The 20,750-nt window shown below is 49.2% G+C and overlaps 1 long non-coding RNA gene across 1 annotated transcript; it reads left to right on the forward strand.

Moving 5' to 3' along the window:
- The first annotated feature begins 270 nt into the window (after positions 1–270).
- On the forward strand, positions 271–20,385 carry LOC109277969 (uncharacterized). The gene is made up of 5 exons (XR_002085420.2): positions 271–1,380; positions 16,339–16,457; positions 16,990–17,100; positions 17,532–17,695; positions 18,042–20,385. It is a non-coding gene; the product is annotated as an uncharacterized LOC109277969 (long non-coding RNA).
- Positions 20,386–20,750: the final 365 nt, after the last annotated feature.

A 20,750-nucleotide genomic window follows, 5' to 3' on the forward strand; every position in this document is an offset into this window, starting at 1 on the left:
TTTTCCTCCCTACTAAAAAGAAATATGCACAAGAGCCCTTCTTCCCTGTCTCCTTTCATTATGTGTTTGGATGCAGTTGCATGAGGATGTGATGCTTGGAGCTGTGGCAGCCGTCTTGCATCAATGAGATGAGAAGCCTAGAAAAAACCCAGTCCTCTGAGATAGCAGAAGAGAGAGCCTGGGTTCTTAATGACAAATTTGCATTTTAAAAACTTGGGAAAATAATATTTCATCAAAACCATACATTTATTATTAGGGGTGCCTGGGTGGCTTAGTCGGTGAACATCTGACTCTTGATTTCAGCTTGGGTCATGATCTCATGGTGTGTGAGATCAGGCCCCATGTTGGGCTCTGCGCAACAGAGTAGTAGGACCTGCTTGGGATTCTCTCTCTCCCTCTGTCTCTCTGCCCCCTTCCCCATGCACGTGCTCTCTCTCTCTCTCAAAATAAACAACTTTAAAAGTAAAAACTTAAAAAACTACCCATCGATCATCAGTTATTTTAAAAGTACACCACATCGCTTGGCCTTTCCAGCACCTTCCACTCTCTGGGCAGTGATATGGCTGCTCTGTTACCCACAGGAGTTTCCCTTTGGGTGACTCTCCCCCCTCCCTCTCAGAGGAGCAGATTTAACCGGAGCCCTGGTGCTTTTCTCCTTTGGCATTTGTCTCCTTGGGCCTTTCTCTTGGGCATGTAAGTGGCAGCTGCGGGCTCCGACTGAGGAGACGGGCGCTTATTCTGGGGAATCACATCGGTTTTACAGCACCCAGAGCAGCTCGAGCATTTCTTTACCCATTAGCTGTTATTGACCCATCGTGGAGTCTCTGAAGTTTTGACCTGGTGTGAAATCCTCGAACTGACAGGGCCTCTGAAGCACAGCTCATTTCTGCCCTTATCACAAAACACTTCTGCCTTCAAACTGTCTTGGCAGATGGACAAAGGGTTTTATGATTCCGCCACACTCTCTCAGCTTGGTTACTGGTATGGTGCTCTGGTTAGAAGTGCCCACCGGTTGCTCACCAACTACATGCTGAATCTGGATATTCCTGACGGGAGGTCTGAGTGTGCCGGGCAAGTATATCATTCATTCTTTTCCTAAGTGGACATTTATTGAGTGCCTGCCGTGTGTAGTCACAGGAGCTGCAGGAGATACAAAGCAAAAGAAAAAATTCCAGCCCTGGAGAAGTTCATGGGTTTGTTTCTTTAGCAGTAGTGGAAGGATTCAAAATATCATTTGCTCTCCAGCTCAGGGGTCCCTCTTGGACCTTTCCTTGTGGACCGAGGATCTTTATGTCCTGCTGGGGCCAGAGGATGTGAAGGCAGCTGCCTAGGCTAGAGATACTGGTGATGATCTAAAAACCTGAGTGGGATCCAGAGAAGGTAAGTGCAGCCCCAGAGCCACCTGGTGGGTGGTCTGCTGATGGTGTTGGGGAAGGAGACCAGCCATTGCAGGGGTGGGGAGCGTTTGGGGATGCCCGAATTCCAAAACAGAAGAAAGGCTGAATTTCTGTGAAACAGGAACATCTCAGAGGAGATGGGGAGGGAGGGGTTCCAAGTTGGCAGACTTTCCAGAAAAGAGAAAGCTCTCTTTTTTCCTACATCTCTCACCTGGCATTCTTCCTCACCCCAGGACCTGGAGGGAGTTCAGACTCTTTCCATTCTGGGGCCTAAGGACAGAACTGAAGAGTTAATATAAGTAGCATGCTGAGAACGATGCCTGGCACAGAGCGAGGGCTATTTAAGTGTCTGTCTTTTGTTGTTATGCTGCTATTTTCGTTCCCAAATGATCAGACAGATGGACCTGGACCTTCCATTGGAAAAGCCACTCACTAGCGGTGGTCTGAATTCTGTGCAGACAACTTGTGGGCAGAGGGCCCATCTCTACACCCTGCCCCTCAGCCCTTACTGATGTCATGTGGCTAAATCCCTCTGCTGCCTGTTTTAGGAGGCTGGGGGAAGCTCCCAGACCCCATCCCTTCCTCAGAGCAGGGCCAGGTGGGGGCAATGAGGTGTCTGCCATGAGTAGTTCTGGTTGGCATCCATGTAGCAAAGAACCCCAAAGACACCTCAAGGTCCAGAGGTGCAGTGAAAGGAGTCTTGACTCTGCGAGGAGGTGAGGAGGGTGGAGAGGGGCTCTGGAGTACTCGAGAAGCATCGAGGGGCGCCTGGGTGGCTCGGTCGGTTAAGTGTCTGACTTTGGCTCAGGTTGTGATCTCGCAGTTGGCGAGTTCGAGCCCCACGTCGGGCTTGCTGCTGTCAGCGCGGAGCCCTCTTTGGATCCTCTATCCCCCTCCCTCTACCCTTGCCCTGCTTGTGCGCTCTCTCTCTCTCTCTCAAAAATAAATAAACATTAAAAAAAAAGAAGCAGCAGCATTGAGAAGTCCCAGCTCACCTCACTCTTGGAGAGCGTGCCCTGTTACTATGCAGAGGGAAGCTTTCTTTTCTCACCTTCTTAGTGGTGTGGGACCTGTTCTCATGGGTTAACCAATCCTCCTGAGCCTTAACCAGGACTTCTCGAAAGGCTCCCAAGAGTTTGGAAATTGGATGGAAAATCCTCTAAACCAAGTACTTGAGGGCTCCCCTGACAGTAGGGGGCTCCAGTCACCCACATGACAAATGAAAAGTAAATGTTTTCATTAGAGGAGCTTTGTTTTGGTAGCATGTGGAACGAAGAGTTTAAGACACATGCTTAAACCGCTTTTACTGAGGAAATCTTAAGGGACTGTCCTTATAGAAAGTGCTTAAAAAGTAAACCTAGAGCGATTACTTTGAGTGTCCAGATAGGTAGCATGAGATAATTATTGAACATTTTATAATTTTATCTTCAGCATTTATAGGGGGCTTAATAAGTGTCAGACTCTGTGCTTAGTGTTTTGCATCCGTTATCTCTTTTAACCTTCATAGTAACCCTGTGATGAAAAAATCATGAGTAACTAGATGCAGGGTCACGGTCGCTTGCCCAAAGTCACCAAAGTTTGCCTCGGCTCCAAAGCTGTGTTCTTAGAACCGTTAGAACTCACCGCTTGGGAAATAATTGGTTTCCCTGTGAATAGTCACAAGTGTTCTGGAAACCAGTCAAGGCTTTTATAGGAAGCCTCTTGTTTGGGACTTTGAGGGGCAGGGAGAGAATATTTACCATGGTCTGAAGAATAAGAAAAAAAAAAAAAAGGAAATGGTCTCATTTCTTCTGAAATCTAATGTCAGGTGGTTGGGTCATTTCAGCCAAAGTGGATTTTTGTCTCTGTTGACTTGGCCGGCCACAGGTGCACTTTTGGGGTCCATGTTTTCAGACGCAAAGCCCCTTTCTCCTCCCTTACTGGTTCGGGACTAGGCCAGGAGGAAGGGAATGTCGATTCTGGGCCAGGCTGCTCTCCGGCTGCCTTGGGGCAGCGCCCCCGCCTCATCCACTCTCAGCCTGTGGGCCAAGTGGGGGAACGAGCCCTGCCTCCCTCCGAGCTCCGATCAGAGACAAACGTGCCACATCACTGCTGTCGGGGTGCGCGGGGGACCCCAGGCCCTGAGCAGAGAGGTAGCTGTGTGCAGGACTGCAGACCCACTCAGCCTTCCTTTTAAGGAGGCCTTGTAAGAGGCATATTTTTGAGACTGATGCAAAATCCCAGGCAGCGACGTTCCTTCCAGTGACTCAGCCCAGTAGGTGGAACTGACTTTAAATAATGACAGTATCGACCATCTTCCCCCTCCCGCAGTGTCACACAGCAGCAAACACAAACTCTCAGCCCCGCACCCGCTGTGTCAGCTGCTCTCCGCGAGAGCAGAGTGGCTGGGGTAAAGTAACGCATCTGTTGGACAATGTCCTCCTCCTCCCGAGAAACAAGCCCAGATAAACAAGAGTGACAAAAGGGTCACTCTGTACACCCCCCTCTCAGAGTGAAGCGAGCCATAATTCTAGCTGCCACCATCAGGGAAGAGGCCTCTTGAGTTCATTAGGAAGGGAAGCCACCCAGTCTCAGTTCAAAACATTTAGAAACTGGTAACGTCTTAGAAAGAGACTGCGGTAATTGGATCGGCAGCGTCACACGTCTCTGTAGACAGAACGAAAGGGACGTTGGCTCAGGAAAGGGGGCGCAGGTCATGCTGGGTTTGGATCTAACAAGCTTCTCTGTGTTCCGCGTAGACGTTGATTCACTGAGCCCAAACAGTGCCCAGCCACGGCCCCTGCCTCGAGGTGTCCTTGACCCTAGGTGCCTCCAGAGGTGAGGGGTCAATCGGGGACTTTACTGGGGCCTCTGGAGGATTGCAAGGACCAAATAAGAGTCAAGGTCCTCAAGCTGGCAGTGGGAGCAGAGGAGGATGGTTTCTTAGCAGCCATGAGATGGGAAGGGTCGGAGGGAAGACTCCAGAATAGCGTCCTGCATCAAAGCCCCTGGCTCCATATCCCTCAACTTTACTCACTCCAAAGCCGGAGGCCCCGGATTGGGCGCTGGGCCAAAATGGATTTATTTTGTGTGCATCATTTTAAGGAATACCCAGTGTGTACTGTCAGAACAAAAACAAACTAAAAGCAGATTCAATTCTCTCTGCTGAAAATAAAGGAAGAGATTTCCCTTTTCTCTCTCTCGTTTTTTCCAAGCATTGATTTTAGGAAACTTGCCATTATAAGTGCCTTCTCCTGTCTTTGAAAGATGCACATATCATTTAAAAAAAATTTTTTTTAACATTTATTTATTTTTGATAGAGACAGAGCGCAAGTGGGGGAGGGCCAGAGAGAGAGGGAGACACAGAATCCAAAGCAGGCTCCAGGCTCTGAGCTGTCAGCACAGAGCCCAATGCGAGGCTCGAACTTGTGAGCCACGAGATCATGACCTGAGCCGAAACCAAGAGTCAGATGCTTCACCGACTGAGCCACCCAGGCGCCCCGAAAGATACACAAATCGTTTTGAAGACTAGATTGGCATTTTGCCAACGCTGTGGCCCAGGAGTGTCTCTGTCGGTGACCTAGGCCCCATGTCTTTGAAATGTGAACATCAAGGGAGACAGTGCTCTGTCTTAGGCGGGAGGGTAGGAGCCTAACTTCGGTGAGCACCTCCCTCTAAGCCTCAAGATAACCTCCTATCATGAAGTCGGAAGGTCATTTCTCCTCTGGATAAAGCCAGTTAGCTAGCACACAAGGTCCTCAACTACCAGGTAGAGTTAGAATGAACTACGTGTGACCAATGGTGCCATCACTTACCCGTACTTGAGGACTAGTGATGGTTTGTCTTGAGAACACGTATGGAACGGGTAGTGTCTGCCTGGCTCTTTAAAGAGTGAGACTTTGTTCTTTCTCTGCAATTCGCAGCGCATTGTGCCGCACATCACAGTCTGGCTTAATGCTTATTCAGTAATAAAACTGATCTTATTCTGTACTACCTTTTGGAGAGAATTTCTGGGTTAAATACCTTATGCCTGTTCTGTGCCTGACCTCCCGCACTCAGTCCATATTTATAAGTACAGCATACATCACCTTGGCCTTTTATAGATAACGTTCTCCTAAAGGACCCAAACATTTGCCAAGAGATGACCTTAGAGCTCTGTGAAGTAAGGATCAGATATATCTACTTTCATTTTGTGGTGGTTCCGGAAGGTGTGGGGCTAGTCTGAGACTGGAGAAAGGTCAGGGAACTGTTTTACGAGGGAACTGTTAAATCCCTCAACTCCAGGACATTCCATATCTGCTGCCGTCTTACCCATCCCACAGGAACCCACACCATTTGATTTTCACTGTATTATAATCTTACAATTTTCTTTTTTTTTTTTTTTAGAGGAGGGCTCTTTATTTTTCTTTGAAGTTCTAAATTCTATTGATAATTTTCTTATCTAATCACCTGCAGTATTCACATTTCTCCCCAATTCCTGGCCACGATCTGCACCATCACCTTTGACGAATTCTTAAAAATGCAGCTTGCTCTCCTTCTAGACATATGTGCAAGAGAAAGACTTGTACAGTAATGTTCATAGCAGTTTTGTTCATGGTAGCCAAAACCTGGAAACAACCGAACGCGTCTCAACAGGGGATTGGGTAAATGAGCTGTGATGTATCCATACTGCGGAATACCACTCAGCCACTGAAATAGACTATGGATACATGCAGTCACATCAGAGAATTTCAAAAACATGACACTGGGCTAAAGAAACCAGACGGAACAAGAGAAATCACACATACTGTGTGATTCCACTTACATAATGTTCTATAATAAGCAAAACCAATCCGTTGTGACAGAAAGCAGCTCAGTGCTTGCCTAAGGTGGGAGAGGGGGAGGTTGATGTTAAATGGGCGCGGGGAACTTTTTGGGACGGCGGAAATGTTCTTTATCTTGATTGGGGTGGAGGTTGCACAGATCTATCCATTTGTCAAAACTCTCTCTCTCTCTCTCTCTCTCTCTATATATATATATATATATGTGTATGAAATGGGTGCAGTCAGCTGTATGTAAATTTTCAGGAAGGTTTATTGAAAAAGTAGGGGCACCTGGTGTCTCAGTTGGTTAAGCGTCCAACTCTTGATTTCTGCTCAGGTCATGATCTGATGGTTTGTGGGTTCAAGCCCCGAGTTGAGCTCTGCACTGACAGGGAGGAGCCTGCTTGGGATTCTTTCTCTCTCTCTCTCTCTCTCTCTCTCTCTCTCTCTCAATAAATAAATAAATAAATAAATAATGAAAAATGTTTTTAATTAAAAAAATCTAAAACATAAAATAAATGTTTCTTTATGCACAAAATCTGAAATTAACAGAAGACGCACAAACTGCAGCTCACTTTCTCGGCCACGGCGGCCTGGTTTGCACGGCGCTGGGAGCACAGCCCGTCCGCAGACTCTGGGAACGTGTCACAAGCTCAGAGCTGGTGTCCAGGTTACCCTGGCCCATCTCCGGTCTCTGAAAGGACGCGAACAGAGGCCGGCTGACAGTAACACGCAGCTGGGAGTGGCGGGTCCCCAGAGCTCTTCCTCGGGGAAAGTCTGCCCTGTCAGAAGAATAACAGGCAACCCACAGCTCGCAGGCAGGGTTCGCGATGAATCATACCGCTTCTGTAAGAACGAAAGGGGTGTGATTCACACGTGTCACGGTTGATGGGAATATTAAGGGCTCCTTTCCCCAAGCGAGGGGGAAGCGGAAAACTCTCTTTAAATATTACACTTCTTTTCTTAAACAACTGCCATTTCAGCTCCTCCCCACTGACTCATTTGGGAGAAGAAATACGTGGCAGGTTTTGTATCGGTGAAGTCAAATCCTTCCTCGGAACAGGACAGTGTAGGGTACAGGGAAATCACCCAGATCTGGTCCCCGTTCACCAAAGGTGGGGGGGGGGAACCCGCTCTCTCTTTGTGACGTGAGCCATGCCAGGTGAGGGCGGCAACATTGTCCTTCTCTGACTGGTCTTCCCACCCTCAAGGGTCGGGAGGTGGGGGGGGAAGATGGGCCTCAGTTGTAACTTGGTGTTTTAACGTAGACATCATGAGCCAGCAGATGCCAGAATGGGATCCTAGGGAGATTGTTAAAAAGGCTTTTGCAAATCCATCAGAGACGTCCATCCATCTTAGGAAAGCTTAGGAGAAGAAAGAGATGAAGCAGGGATGGGAGTGATGTGTGTGCAAGCCACGGGACACCCAGACTCCTGGCCTCCGGAACTGTGGGAGAACACATCCCAGAGGCTGGAGCCCCCAGTGGGTGCTACCTTGTTCTGGAAGCCCCAGCAAGCTGGTGGGAGAAAGAGCCCGTGTGTGTGAAGAAGGGTGGTGAGTCCCACGTAGCTGGAGGTGATGTGTGAGGAGAGGGCCTCCACGATCCCTCCAGCTGGGCTGTGGGTGGCTGTGACCAGCAGGCTGTGGGGGGGGTGGGGGGACTTCCATGGGGGAGCCTCCCAGCCCCGTGCTGGCCTTTCGCCACAGAAAGAGCATTCAAGAGTCAACCGAGAGATGAAGTGAGAGCACCAGGTCCCTCTCCTCTGTCTGCCTGGAGCTCCGGAGCTCCCATTTCCACTTTCCTGGTAACATGGAGGACGAGCGTGACAATGCCTGGCCTGTGCGTCTCTCGGGGTGCCGGCAGGGAACAGAGGAAACTGTGTTTGGAAACTGTATCTTGGGGCACCCGGGTGGTCCAGTGGGTGAGCGTCCGACTTCAGCTGTGGTCATGATCTCACGGTTTGGGAGTTGGAGCCCCGTGTCGGACGGGCTGCTGTCCGCGCAGAGCGCACTTCAGATTCTCTGTCTCGCTCTCTCTCACTGCCCTCCCCCGCTCGTGCTCTTTCTCTTTCAAAAATAAACAATTTAAAAAAAAAGCCATCTTGTGGGGGTACCTGGCTGGCTCAGTCAGAAGAGCACTTGACTGCTGATCTCAGGCTTGTGAGTTCGAGCCCTACATTGGGTGTAGAGATTACTTAAATGAATAAAACTTAAAAAAAAACAACAAAACCCAAAACATCTTGTGAATCACATGCACCAGGGTGTTAGACGCACCTTCTGTTGTCTCAGAGTTTCGGCAGAGACCCCCCAAAGGGAAAGAGAAATAATGCTTATGTGTGCAGGACTCTCTAAGCCATTATGAAATCAGCTTGTCACAGCCCCGGAGACCCCAGAAGAAGAGGCTCGGGGTGCAGCGTGAGATGGCGGAGAGCAGCTCTCTAGGGCGGGAGCCGTTGCACTGTGAGGTGCCGCTTCTGCCCCTTTGCCTGTGACGGTCCCCAGCCCCTTCCCCACAGTGAGCCTGGTGAGACTCTGAGGCTTGAGAGCGCCCACAGGTGCCCGCTGGAGTTGGAGGGACAAAGGGACCGACACTGGGCCACACTTCAAGCCATGAATGCAGAGCCTGGATGGAGTGGCCCATGGTGACAGGAGGAGGAGAGAGCTCAGAGGGGGGGCTTCTCACAGCTGCATGAGGACCCCATGGAAGGGAGCTGGCGCTAAGGTACCTTTATTAGTTTTTTTAATGTCTGTTTATTTTCAAAAGAGCGAGAGAGAGGCAGAGCGCTAGCAGGGAGAGGGGCAGAGAGAGAGAGGGAGACACAGAATCCAAAGCGGGCTCCGGGCTCCAGCACAGAGCCCGATGCGGGGCTCGAACTCACAAACCGCGAGATCACGACCTGAGCCGAAGGCCGACGCTTAACCGAAAGATCCCCCCAGGAGCTCCCTGAGTTACCTTTAAAGGGACTCTGCCCTGAAGGATCATCTGCAAGGCAAAGTGACCCCAGCAGAGTGACTCAGGATGAGGCAGAAGTCAGGGGCCAGGAGGGTAGTTATGAGTGGTCAGGTCGAGGAGCAGGCCCTGTGTCTAGTATTCCCTCAGAGAGAGACCTCTGAGGAATCTGCAGAAGCTCCGGGTGGGAGAGAGTCAGCCTTGGGGCAGGTTGCACCCCTGAGTCCTGGTTCCTGACACGGCCTGTGCTGGTCAAGGACCGTCCTGGGGCTTGCCGCCCTTACCGCTCTCCCCTCCCTGCTCCGAGTCTGGGGGAGGGGCAGGACAGTATTTGAGGGAGGTGAGGAGTAGGGGAGAAGCCCACCATGTTCTTCCTCTTCTGTTTTGAGTTTTTGTGTTTTTTTTTAAATTTTTGTTTTTAATGTTTATTTTTTGAGACAGAGGGAGACAGAACGCGATTCGGGGAGGGGCAGAGAGAGAGGGAGACACAGAATCTGAAACAGGCTCCAGACTCTGAGCTGTCAGCACAGAGCCCGACGCGGGGCTCGAACCCACGAACCGTGAGATCATGATCTGAGCCGAAGTCAGACGCTCAACCGACTGAGCCACGCACGCGCCCCTGTTTTGAGTCGCTTAGCCTGAGTCAGTCCTGAACTTTAAATTGGTTGTGGGATTATAGCTTTGATAGTAGACTGAACTGGACTTTCCAATATCTGAAGAAGGAGCCTATTCACTAATCAACAGAATGACTGGAAAAGCTGTGGGACTTTGCTTAGAATTCATCCAGGGACGGGGAGGAACAACTGGTCAGCAGTTGCTTAAAGAAGCAGTGGTCAGGAAGAATGGAGATCTTTTTCTGTTTGTACCATATTCCCTCTTACTCTTTTAACAGAAGTTGTAGTTAGATAAATGTTAACCTTGGAACCTCCTCTCCTGGAAATAAAACAGAGGCCACTCTCCTTATTGTAGCTAAGGGGCTATCTACATAAAGGGCATGTCATTAACTTTATTTAGGTTGAATCTCAAGTTAGCAATAAAAACATAGATTTCCGTTAAGGATTTCTTTTTGCATTGAAAGAAGAAGAGATGACTGTTCCTTCAACTGTACTTTGCATGATGTTTGTGAGATGACTGGATAAGATTGCAATTAAGTGAGATAGGTTTTTAGGAATCTTGAAATGGGTAGGAATGCATTAAACCACAAAATAGCGTTACAACAGCCGTATAGTTGACAAAGAATCTGCTGTATCTTGAGTACTGCAAATTCTATGCTGGAATCTGATGATGTTTTACTGCTGGTGTTAGTCAAGACTTCTTTGGTGGGGAGTGACAGAAACCCAACTCCGACGAGCTTAGCTGAAGGAGAATGCCTTGGTTCATATAGCTGGGCAGTCCAGGGGTGGATCTGGCGTCACACATAGCTGGTGTAGGGCTGCTTCTCTCTCCCAGCTCTGCTAGTGATGCTTCACTTCATTCAACAAACTCTCCCCCGTACGACGGGCACAATGTCTCCAGGCCCCCTCCATCTCTCATGCTCAGCAACCACAGTAGAAAGTGCACTCGTGTCAGCCGTGTCCGCATAGCCATAAGCCCCAGAGACAACCCAGGTCACATCCTCCCGTGAATCGACCTCTTTGGCTAAGAGACGGGAAGCTCTGATTGGCCGGCTTGGGTCATGTGGCCATCTCTATAGAGAGAGGCTGCTGTATAGAAAGAGGTGGACAGTCCATTAGGACCTCCCAGAAAGGTCAAGAAAGTACCAGCGGAAGGGGATGGAATAGCATGCTGTCTTGGCATACGGCAAGCTCCATTTTCTTCCTTATTCACAGAGACTATTCAGTTGGCATTTTCTAGGTCTGGAGTTGAAGTGACATCCCTTCACCCTGTGCCCCTGTTCTCTGACTCCACTCGGAGTCAGCCGACCCATCTGAGCCCAAGTCCTGGAAGTACTGGCCTGGGGAGAGGACCTATTTGGAATACGTATCAGACTTTCTCCCTCAAGTATCAGACTTTATTTTTTAAATCCATCTATCATTTATTTATACATTATTTGTACTCGTTTTGAGTTTTCTGTTAGAGCAACTCATGTAGTTTCTGTTTTCCTCATTGACGCCCAGTTGGTTGATACACGTCCCTTTGGGACTGATTTACATGTGTAGGGCTGGCTGTGAATGATGAGGTTTGTTCTTGGATCCGGGACACCTCCTTTCGGGGCTCTGACTCCCAGATGCTCCCTGCGACTATGCAATACCCCAGGCTGCACACCACCCTGCCAGCCTTCCATTCTTTCCTCTCGATCGCCCACACCCTTGGGGTTGCATTCCGATAGGTAGCAGGACCTGATCACGGGTGTTGGGAAGATGACCCAATCCCCTAGTATACTAGCTAGTTGAAGTGTTTCCCTCCCAGGTAACCTGCTTCCTTGGTTTATATAAATATGCTTCTTAAGGTCTTTGGTGGGGGTGCCTGGGTGGCTCAGGAGGTTAAATGTCAGACTCATGGCTCGTGGGAGCTGACAGCGTGGAGCCCGCTTGGGATTCGGTCTCTCGCTTTCTACTCCCCTCCCCCACTCTCATGCACTCTCTCTCTCTCTCTCTCTCTCAAAATAAACAAACGTAAAAAAATAAAAAAAAAAAAAGCCCTTTAGGGGATGTCAGAAGTGGAGGAAATCACAGTCCCAGGGGCTTACCAGTCATTTCCATGCACACAGGCACAGACATCTCCTCTGCCCATGCGTGAGGCAACATGAGGGTGCTTGTGCGTCCCTTCCTCCTTTGACACCTTCCCATTTAGGCCCGTGGGAAGGCGAGAGCACAAGCAGGCTAATGCATTCTAGCATTGGTTACTATGACAAAGCAAGGCTGCCAGAGCCTCAAAGACATTATGTGTTAGAAATAGAACAAATCATTTTTAGCTGGTGCAGATAAATTAGTTTAATTTTCTCCAGCAGTCAGTTTAAACAAAATTTGGTAAGCTTTGTTTTGAGTAATTGAATGCAATTTGAGCTGTGAGTTGTGTGTAACTGTTGTACATTTGATAATGAGCAACTATCCCCATGTCCCCTTTCTGCGGAAAAGGATTTTATGTTCTGTGATTCTTGCAGATCCCCCATATCATGTCTATTTTCAGGCTCAGCTCCTAAATCTACAATTTATTCAACCAATCCAGTGCTTTAAAATATTTCTAGAGGGGCGCCTGGCTGGCTCAGTCAGTTAAGCATCCGACTTTTGATTTCTTAGGCTCATGTCATGATCTCACAGTTCATGAGTTTGAGCCCCACATTGGGCTCTACGTTAGCAGTGTGGAGCCTGCTTCGGATTCTTTCTCTCTCCCTCACTCTCTGTCCCTCACCTGCTCACACACACTCTCTCTCTCTCAAAATAAATAAATAAACTTAAAAAAAAATCTTTCAAGAGGGTGCCTGGTGGTTCAGTCAGTTGAGCATCTGATTTCTGCTTGGGTCATGATCTCATGATTCAGGAGTTCAAGCCGCATGCTGGGCTCTGTGCTGACAGCTCCGAGCCTGGAGCCTGCTTTGGAATCTGTGTCTCCCTCTCTCTCTGCCCCTCCACTGCTCACGCTCTGTCTCTCTTTCTTAAAAATAAATAAACATTAAGAAAAAAATTTTTTTTTAATCTTTCTAGATAGTATATGGAAGTCACAAAACACACAGCAGGTGCTCAATATACGGTAACTGTGATAATACTGTGTCAGACTGTTTTTTCCAAAAATGGTCATAACAATCTTTCCCACACCACATATTCTTTTAGAACCTTGCCACCCTCCTATCAAAAGGTGAGGACTGTGCTCCCTCCCCTTGAACCTGGATGGGCTTGTGTGACTACCTTGACCAAAAAAGTATGGAGAAAGTGATGCCTTGAGACTTCTGATGCTAGGTCAGGAAAGGTCAGTTCTCTGTGTCTGCGTCTGTGTCTCTGTCCACTTTCCCTGGAGCCCTGAGCCTCCGTGTGAGAAGTCTGGCTACTTGAAGCCACCATGCTGGAGAGTCCATAGAACAAACATGTATATATCTGATGCTATAGAGACAGAGTATGACGGTTGGGGAGCCATTCAACCATCAGTTATTTGGGTCTTCCCGGCCCCAGGTGCCAGATATATGGGAGAACCTTCGGGGCGGTTCTAGCCCCCTCACCGTCTGACTGTTAGTACATGAGGGACCCTAAGGGAGAATCCCCAGATCTGCGAGGAAATAATAAGTTATTGTTGTTTTAAGCCCCTAACTTTTGGGGCACTTTGTCATGTCACAATGACAGGATATTTAACATTTGGCAAGTACTGACTGAGTCAAGTACTGTGCTAGGTGCTTTGCAGGGATTAACTCATTTAATCTTGACTGTCCCTATGAGATGAGCATTTTTTACTCACCCTCAGAGAAGTTGAGTGACCAAGGTCACACAACAGTGGATGACAGTCTGTTCTAGGGTCCAAATGCCCAACCACTAAGAACTGCACATTCCCTTTACTCACGACTTTTCTGCTGGGTAGCAGCATCTCCTCTGACCTCACACACACGTTGCTCTGTCACCCAGTAGCAGAGAAGATGAGTGTGAGCAGAGGAGGGGCCAGTGGGGCCTCAGAGACCCGAGATGATCACTTCCAGCCAATGCCTAAACCCCAGTGTCACAGTTTTATTCCTTTAGCTTTAAGACCGTGCGTGGGGTTTTAAAAAATCCCCACTGGTGGTGGCAGTGGTGGGTGGAGACGTAACATGTCCTCTTAGTCATTTATGTTTAGGCTGAGTTTATTGGAAGCTTTCTTGTTGGAAGATTTTAATGGCAGCTGGGGGTAAGGGAGGGAAAGCGAAAGAAGGGAGGAAGGGAGAGGGGAGAGAAGAAGGAAGGGAAGAAAGGAAGGAAAGAAATAAAACAGTGAAAATGTGGGACAGATACCCAGAAGGGGTATCAGGGGTTTAGGGGCTGGAATGCCAGGGACCAAGATTCATTCCTGTATGAATGTATTCATTGTCATTAAAAAATTGTGTTGAATATCCACAACATACCAGGCTGTACATTGAATGCGAGGCATCGGTACCTCCTACCCTCATCTCAGAGGAATAGAAATGCTTACAATGTATTACTGGAAGCTTACAATGATTACAATGCGTACAATGCTTACTTCTCGATAGGCAGAAAGATCAGGGAAGTCTTCCTGGAGGAGGTGACAGCCGAGGCTTAAAAGACAGCGGTTAACCGGGCCAACAGGAGGTGGAAGGCATCAGGTAGAGGGAAGCGCATGAGCAAGGGCATGGAATGGTGGATGTGGGGGCCATGTGCGGTTCTGAGGTGCTGGAAGGTCAAGCACAAGTCAGGTCGTGCTGAGGGATGAGCCTGGCTTGAAGGTCACTTACAGAGTTTGAATTTGGTCCTTGGAAGGTGTGGAGCCAGTGAAGTGTGTTCAGGGGGCTCCACGAAATCACTCTTGGCCAGCTCTCCCTCCTCACTTCTGACAAGTTCTGCCCGGCAGGATTTGTTGTTCAAATCCTACAAATTGAAGACGTCCCCTTAAAACCAAACTTGTTCAAATTCTAGTGGCAAAATCAGTGGGGAAAATGACCTAGCAGGGCGAGGAAAATGTCCCCACAGTGCCTGCAAGTCTTCATACGTGGGATCAGCCCTCCTGGCTGGGTGTTCTCCTGGAACAGACGGTGTTTTTACTACCACCAGCAAGCGTCTCAGGGCAGGACTTAATTCGCTTTCACAGCATTCAAACACTTAGAAAACCAGCAGCAACAGTGAGATGAGGAAGGAAAAGTTGGCCCATGTCGCGCTGGGTCCAGAGAATCAGCCACATACTGGCCCTGGGAGGGCTGGGTAGAGGGAGGTAAGGCCCCAGCAGCAGGCCCTATGTGATCGGGGCAGGGCGGGGGGTGGGGGGTGGGGTACCTGAGAGCTTTTCTCCTCCCAACTTCCGAGGTGGCCCCCATGGTCTAGGCCACATTCCTGCACTCATTTCCTTGTCTACAGTGATCAGACATGTGACCAATGGGATGGGCCTGCTGAAGAGGCAGGTGCCTGCCCTCCAGCTGAACTTGAACCTGGGAGGGAGTAAGGCAGGAGCTGCTCTAACAGCAAGCTTCCAGTGCTGGAGCCCATACATAATTCTATTTCAGCTGTAGTCAGTCCAAGCTGGATTTTCCAGAAAAACCAATAGAAGGGGCACCTGGGTGGCTCAGTCGGTTAAACGTCTGACTCTCGGTTTCGGCTCAGGTCTTGATCTCACGGTTTTAGGAGTTTGAGCCCCGCATCGGGCTCCATGCTGACAGTGTGGAGCCTGCTTGGGATTCTGTCTCTCTCTTTCTCTGCCCCTCTCCCACTCGGTGCTGTCTCTTTCTCTCTCAAAATAATTTAAAACAATAGAAAATGTGAGAGAGGGGTGTTATGGGATTATATACAATTTACATGTCACAAACGTGTGTGTGTGTGTATGTGTGTGAAAACGAGAGAGAGCGATGGCTTCTGGGAAAAAGTGGTACCTGAACTGAATCTTGAAACACTGGTGGGAATCCACCCAAGCTGTTCAAGGCAGAATGGCAATCTGCAGTTACATCCCGCCTTCAGAGTAGGTGAAATTCCAGAAGGCTTTAGAGACTCTGCCCTGGATTACAGTGCTTCCCCAAACATCTGTGGACAGGAAACATTTCTAGAAGATGTTACTAGATAGATGTGCAGAGAGAAAACTGTGAACAACATCGCTCTACTTTCTGCATTGCTGGATTTCTCTGGGGCTTTAATATGCTAATGAGCATCAAACAGCCAGATCCTTCTTCTGCTGAGCACAAATTATGCTCTCTGCGTTGAATAGTTTTGGAAAATGTATAAAGTGCACTTTTCTATGAGGTGTGGAGCGATAAATCATTCCGTAACACATCCTGCCATCCTGGGTGTAATTGGTGACCCTGTTGTAAAACCAGATTACATTGTGCCAAAGACAATATGAATGTGACCGAGTGGGTAAACGACAGCATGTTAGATTACTGGACACTTGTCAGTAGTTCATGCACAATTCAGTCTTTCTCTGTGTCGCATCTGAACGCCTCTCACCCAGGCTTTATTCCGTGTCACTGGACTGCAGTATGGACGACCTGGCTTAGCAGCATGTGCCATGGACAGAGCATACATATTGGCTCCATTCGTGGAAACCTCCAAGAGCTGAGCCTATTTTTTATCCATTACGCTACGGGCCGTTGCAGAGACCCAGCAAGAGGTGGCACGGGGGGACAGGCAGTGGCAGTCTCGGGGACTTGAGATTTCATCCTCAAGGTAGTAGGAAGCCTTCGGAGACTCTTAACCAGTGGCATGTGATGATCAGGTATATTTCATTTTTACTTTTATTTCATTTATTTATTTATTTAGAGTGAGAGGGGGAGAGAGAGAGAGCGAGAGCACGAGGGATGGGCTCGAGATGAGCACGAGAGAACCCCAAGCAGGCTTCACACTCTGTGTATAGCCCCACGTGAGGCTCGGACTCACGAACCGTGAGATCATGACCTGAGCCGGAACCAAGAGTCGGACGCTTACCTGACTGAGCCCCCCAGCCCCCCTCCCCACTCGGGTATATTTTAGAAGGCTCATTCCCAGAGAGAGAGGATCTGAGGTGGGGGCTGATGCCGGAGACAGAGAAACTAGTTAGGAGGCTTTTTCAGTATCAGGGGAAGCCGTCATTTAGGGGCTGAACTGAGTGAGTAGTGATGGGAATGGAGAGAAGGCACGACCTGAGAGACCCTCAGGAGGCAGAGTGGACTGACTTGGCTCTGGAGCAGCTGTGGGGCAGGGGCGGGGTGGGGGAGAGGGAAGCACGAGTAAGAGGGCGCCCCACGACTTCTGGCTCGTTCCTTCAACAGGGTGGACAACCGTGGCCTGCGGTTCCCGGACAGCCTAATGTGGGAGCAATGCGCCACAGAGCTCAGTTTGAATCCCGGCTGTCAACGACTTAGAGCTATGGCCCTGTGCAAGTAAGTTAGCATCTCTGTGCCTTGGCTTCTTCATCTGTAAAATGGGATGACGGTACCCCTGTCTTGCCAACGTACAATGGCACATGGTGTGCTTGAGCAAGGGAAGCTACTGCTACTGAGAAAGCACAGAGGAAGAGGGGACGCGGTTTAGGGAGAAAGACCTTGAGGTGACTTGGGCGGCTACGTGGGGGCGTCCAGTAGGATAGTAGATAGACGAGCATGGAACTCGGGAGGAAGGCCTGGGCTGGGCAGAGAAACGGGGGGCCATCGACCTTTCGGAATGAGACTAAGACAAGGCAGTGAATGAGAACAACCCGCCAGAGCACAGGGAGGGAGGGGAGCGGGGGGCCTCCCAGAGAGAGCTGGGAGCACCGCCATTGGGGAATGGCAGAAACTCAAGTACAGGAGCCCCCCCTTATCCGTGGTTTCAGTTCCCGCAGCTCACCGTGTCCAGCTACAGACCACCCTCCTCACGCATCAACACAAGGTCAATGGTAGCCTAAGGCGGCGTCACAACAGCTATGTCATTCCCGTGCCTTCATCTCGTCACGCGTGCGTTTTATCATCTCACGTCACCACAAGAAGCGTACGTACGGTAAGATATTCTGAGAGGGAGACCGTGACTTTCATTACAGCGTATTGTTTTGTTTTTTTTAATTTTTTTTTTTTAACGTTTATTTATTTTTGAGACAGAGAGAGACAGAGCATGAACGGGGGAGGGTCAGAGAGAGGGAGACACAGAATCTGAAACAGGCTCCAGGCTCTGAGCTGTCAGCACAGAGCCCGACGCGGGGCTTGAACTCACGGACTGCGAGATCATGACCTGAGCCGAAGTCGGCCGCTTAACCCACTGAGCCACCCAGGCGCCCCTATTACAGCGTATTGTTATAATTGCTCTATTTTACTATTGTTGTTAATCTCTTACTGTGCTTCATTTACAGGTCACATAGGTATGTCCGTCTAGGAAACAACGCGGTGTATGTAGGGGTCAGCACTGTCCGTGGTTTCAGGTGGCATTGGGGGTCTTGCAGCGCGGGCCCCACTCATAAGCGAGGGGCTACTGTAGCGACGTGTGGAATCACAAGAAAGCACCAAGTGGAGTCACAGGGCCTGGATTTGAGTCTCAGCTCCATTGCTGACTGGCTGTGTGATCCCAGGTAACTCATACAACCTCTCGAGCCTCGGTTTTCCTCATCCATAAAATGGGAACTCTACTGATAATAGGCGCTTCAGGAGACTGGTGAACTAAGGTACGTGAGCTTGTTTTTTTAAGCTAGAAAGCCTCACCAGTGGTTGCCTGGGATCATTTTTCCCCCCAGACTGAAACAGCCTGGTTCTAAAAACCAGGTAACATTAAGAGAGCCTCTGACTCTGACTCCGGCCTCACTTGCTTGGCTGGAGTTCAGCTCACTTAAATTCCTCCCCTGCGGTTCTGAAATCGCTGGGCCAGAGGTACCGGCAGAGAGTCTGTTTTGCTCTGAGCAAGGAACTCCAAGCCTTTTCTGGGGACATGGCCCTTTATGCACAGGCTCTCCCATTTTCACCCACTTGACCCCACTACCTTTTCTACACCTGGTGGGACTAGGGGTGGACTCTGCTCCCAGGGTATCTGACGGGCCAACAGCTCCCCAAGCCTCCCCAGGCATCCACGTGCCGGAGACCCTGCCCCTCTCCTGTGCCGAAGTTTGGACTCCGGGGCACAAGATGGGAGAGGGAGGCTTGGGAGCAGAGTGAGGGTAGCTGATGGCACACCTCACCCCTGCCGGGGGCAGAGGTGCCCGGTGCCTGGGAGAAGCTGTTCTGTCTCCTGCTGTTCTCCAGCTGTGTTCAGTTCCCCTTCTTTCCGGCCTTCCCTGTAAACTCCCACTGGTTAGGGCAACCCGAAGTATTGCTGTGTCTCTCAGCTTACAGGAGCCTGATTGCCATGGGAGGATCTCAAGGTCCCTCCAGAGGGAGTGGAGTTTGCTCAGAGTAAAGTGTACCAGCTACTCTATTTGGAAAATGGAAACACCCGTTAAGTCTACTGACCAGGGACTGGGAAACAGGACCTTGGCGTCCACACCGCAGTGAGATCCTACAGCTGCAAAATAGCACAAGGAGGCCCGTTAGGTACTGATACGGGGTGCTTGCTCCACAGGACATTTTCCTCTGCAAAAAAGCGTGAGGTTCAGAACAGTGTGTGTAATCTGCTGTCACTTGTGCAACAGATCAAAGACTAAAATATCTCTGGAATATCACACATAATCTAACGGCACTAGCTGTCCGTGAGGAACGGAGCCGGGTGGCGGTGGTGAGGGAAGGAATTTTCACTGAACATCCTGCAATGACTTTTCTAAATTGAGAACACTGAAATTTAATCACCTGCTTAAACAGTCAAATCAGAAAAACAAGCTTAGAACTGTGGCTTGTGAGGTTGAGCAGTCCTGAGTTCAACTTTGGCTCCACGATATATTGCCGTGCATTAGCGAGCGAGTGGCTCAACCTCTCTGAACTCAGCTTTCTTATCTGTAAAATAATAACAGTAATGCCTGCCTGATAGGACTGTCATAATACTCTACCCTTCTTGGCCCACAGTAGCCATTCAACTTTGATTGGCTATTGTTGTCATTGCCAATTTCCTCACAAGGCACTTAACATTTCCCCTTAGCTTGTCCCCTGCTCCTTAAGATACACAATTTCAAGGCAGTGTTATGTTTTGTTTGCATTTTTTGTCCTTTTTGTTGGTTCGTTTTTGTCCAGTACTTTCCCCAGGATAAGGGCCTTGGGGGTTGGGCCAAGTAAATTAGAATCAGCTTCTGTTGTACTCAAAATTAGTCCTCTATTTGAAATGAGCTCATTATTTGGACCCAGCCTATGCCTATCTTCCTTTGGAGTGAGTTCTCCCAGTCCCTCCTGTAGTCTCCTGACAGCCCACCATGGATCTTCTAAGCACTTCTAAATGCCTGGTGAACACAGTCTACGTTAAGCTATGACATTGGTGGTTATTATGGTCCCCAATTCCCATCGTCTTCAATCACAGTATTGTATGCACTACAGTCACGGACATGTGACCAGGATTCCAGCACAGTGACGGCTCCAAGGGCTCAGGGGCTGGATAGACAAGGTCCCTGCTGCTTCTAACAGGAGAGAAACAGCATCCAGGCCAACTTGGTCCCTGTGCTGGCACTAGGGGGTGCTCTTTTGTTTAGCTATTTTCTTAAGTTTCCCTTTAGGTTTTTGAATGGATGGGCCTGCTGTGATCATTTCTTGATGAATGAGTGAACAATAAAAGCTGTAGGAATGTGATTGTGGAAAGGAAAGCCAGGTCTGCGTGTCTGGTTTTCTTTCTGTGGGGAGTGAGGGTTAATGCAGATTCCCAGACTCAAGTGCCAGAGGCCCGGCTCAGTGAGCCTGGAATGGGGCCCAGGAATGTGCATTGTAGTAAGAACTCAGACGATTGTGGTATGTGTTCCGAAGGCCAAATTCAGGTAAGCAAGACAGGTTTTGTTGTTTTTGTTGTTGTTGTTCTTTGTTTTAATCTCCTTTTCCTGTCTTTTCATGAAGATGTGCCTGCTGACTGTCACTCATGCTCATTGTTGCCCCTCCTTGGCCTGCTAATCTCTGCGTGTGTGTGTGTGTGTGTGTGTGTGTGTGTGTGTGCACGCGCGTGT

Source organism: Panthera pardus, unplaced genomic scaffold, assembly GCF_024362965.1.
Source record: "Panthera pardus isolate Hobbes unplaced genomic scaffold, ASM2436296v1 HiC_scaffold_7, whole genome shotgun sequence".
Classification (NCBI taxonomy): Eukaryota; Metazoa; Chordata; class Mammalia; order Carnivora; family Felidae; genus Panthera; species Panthera pardus.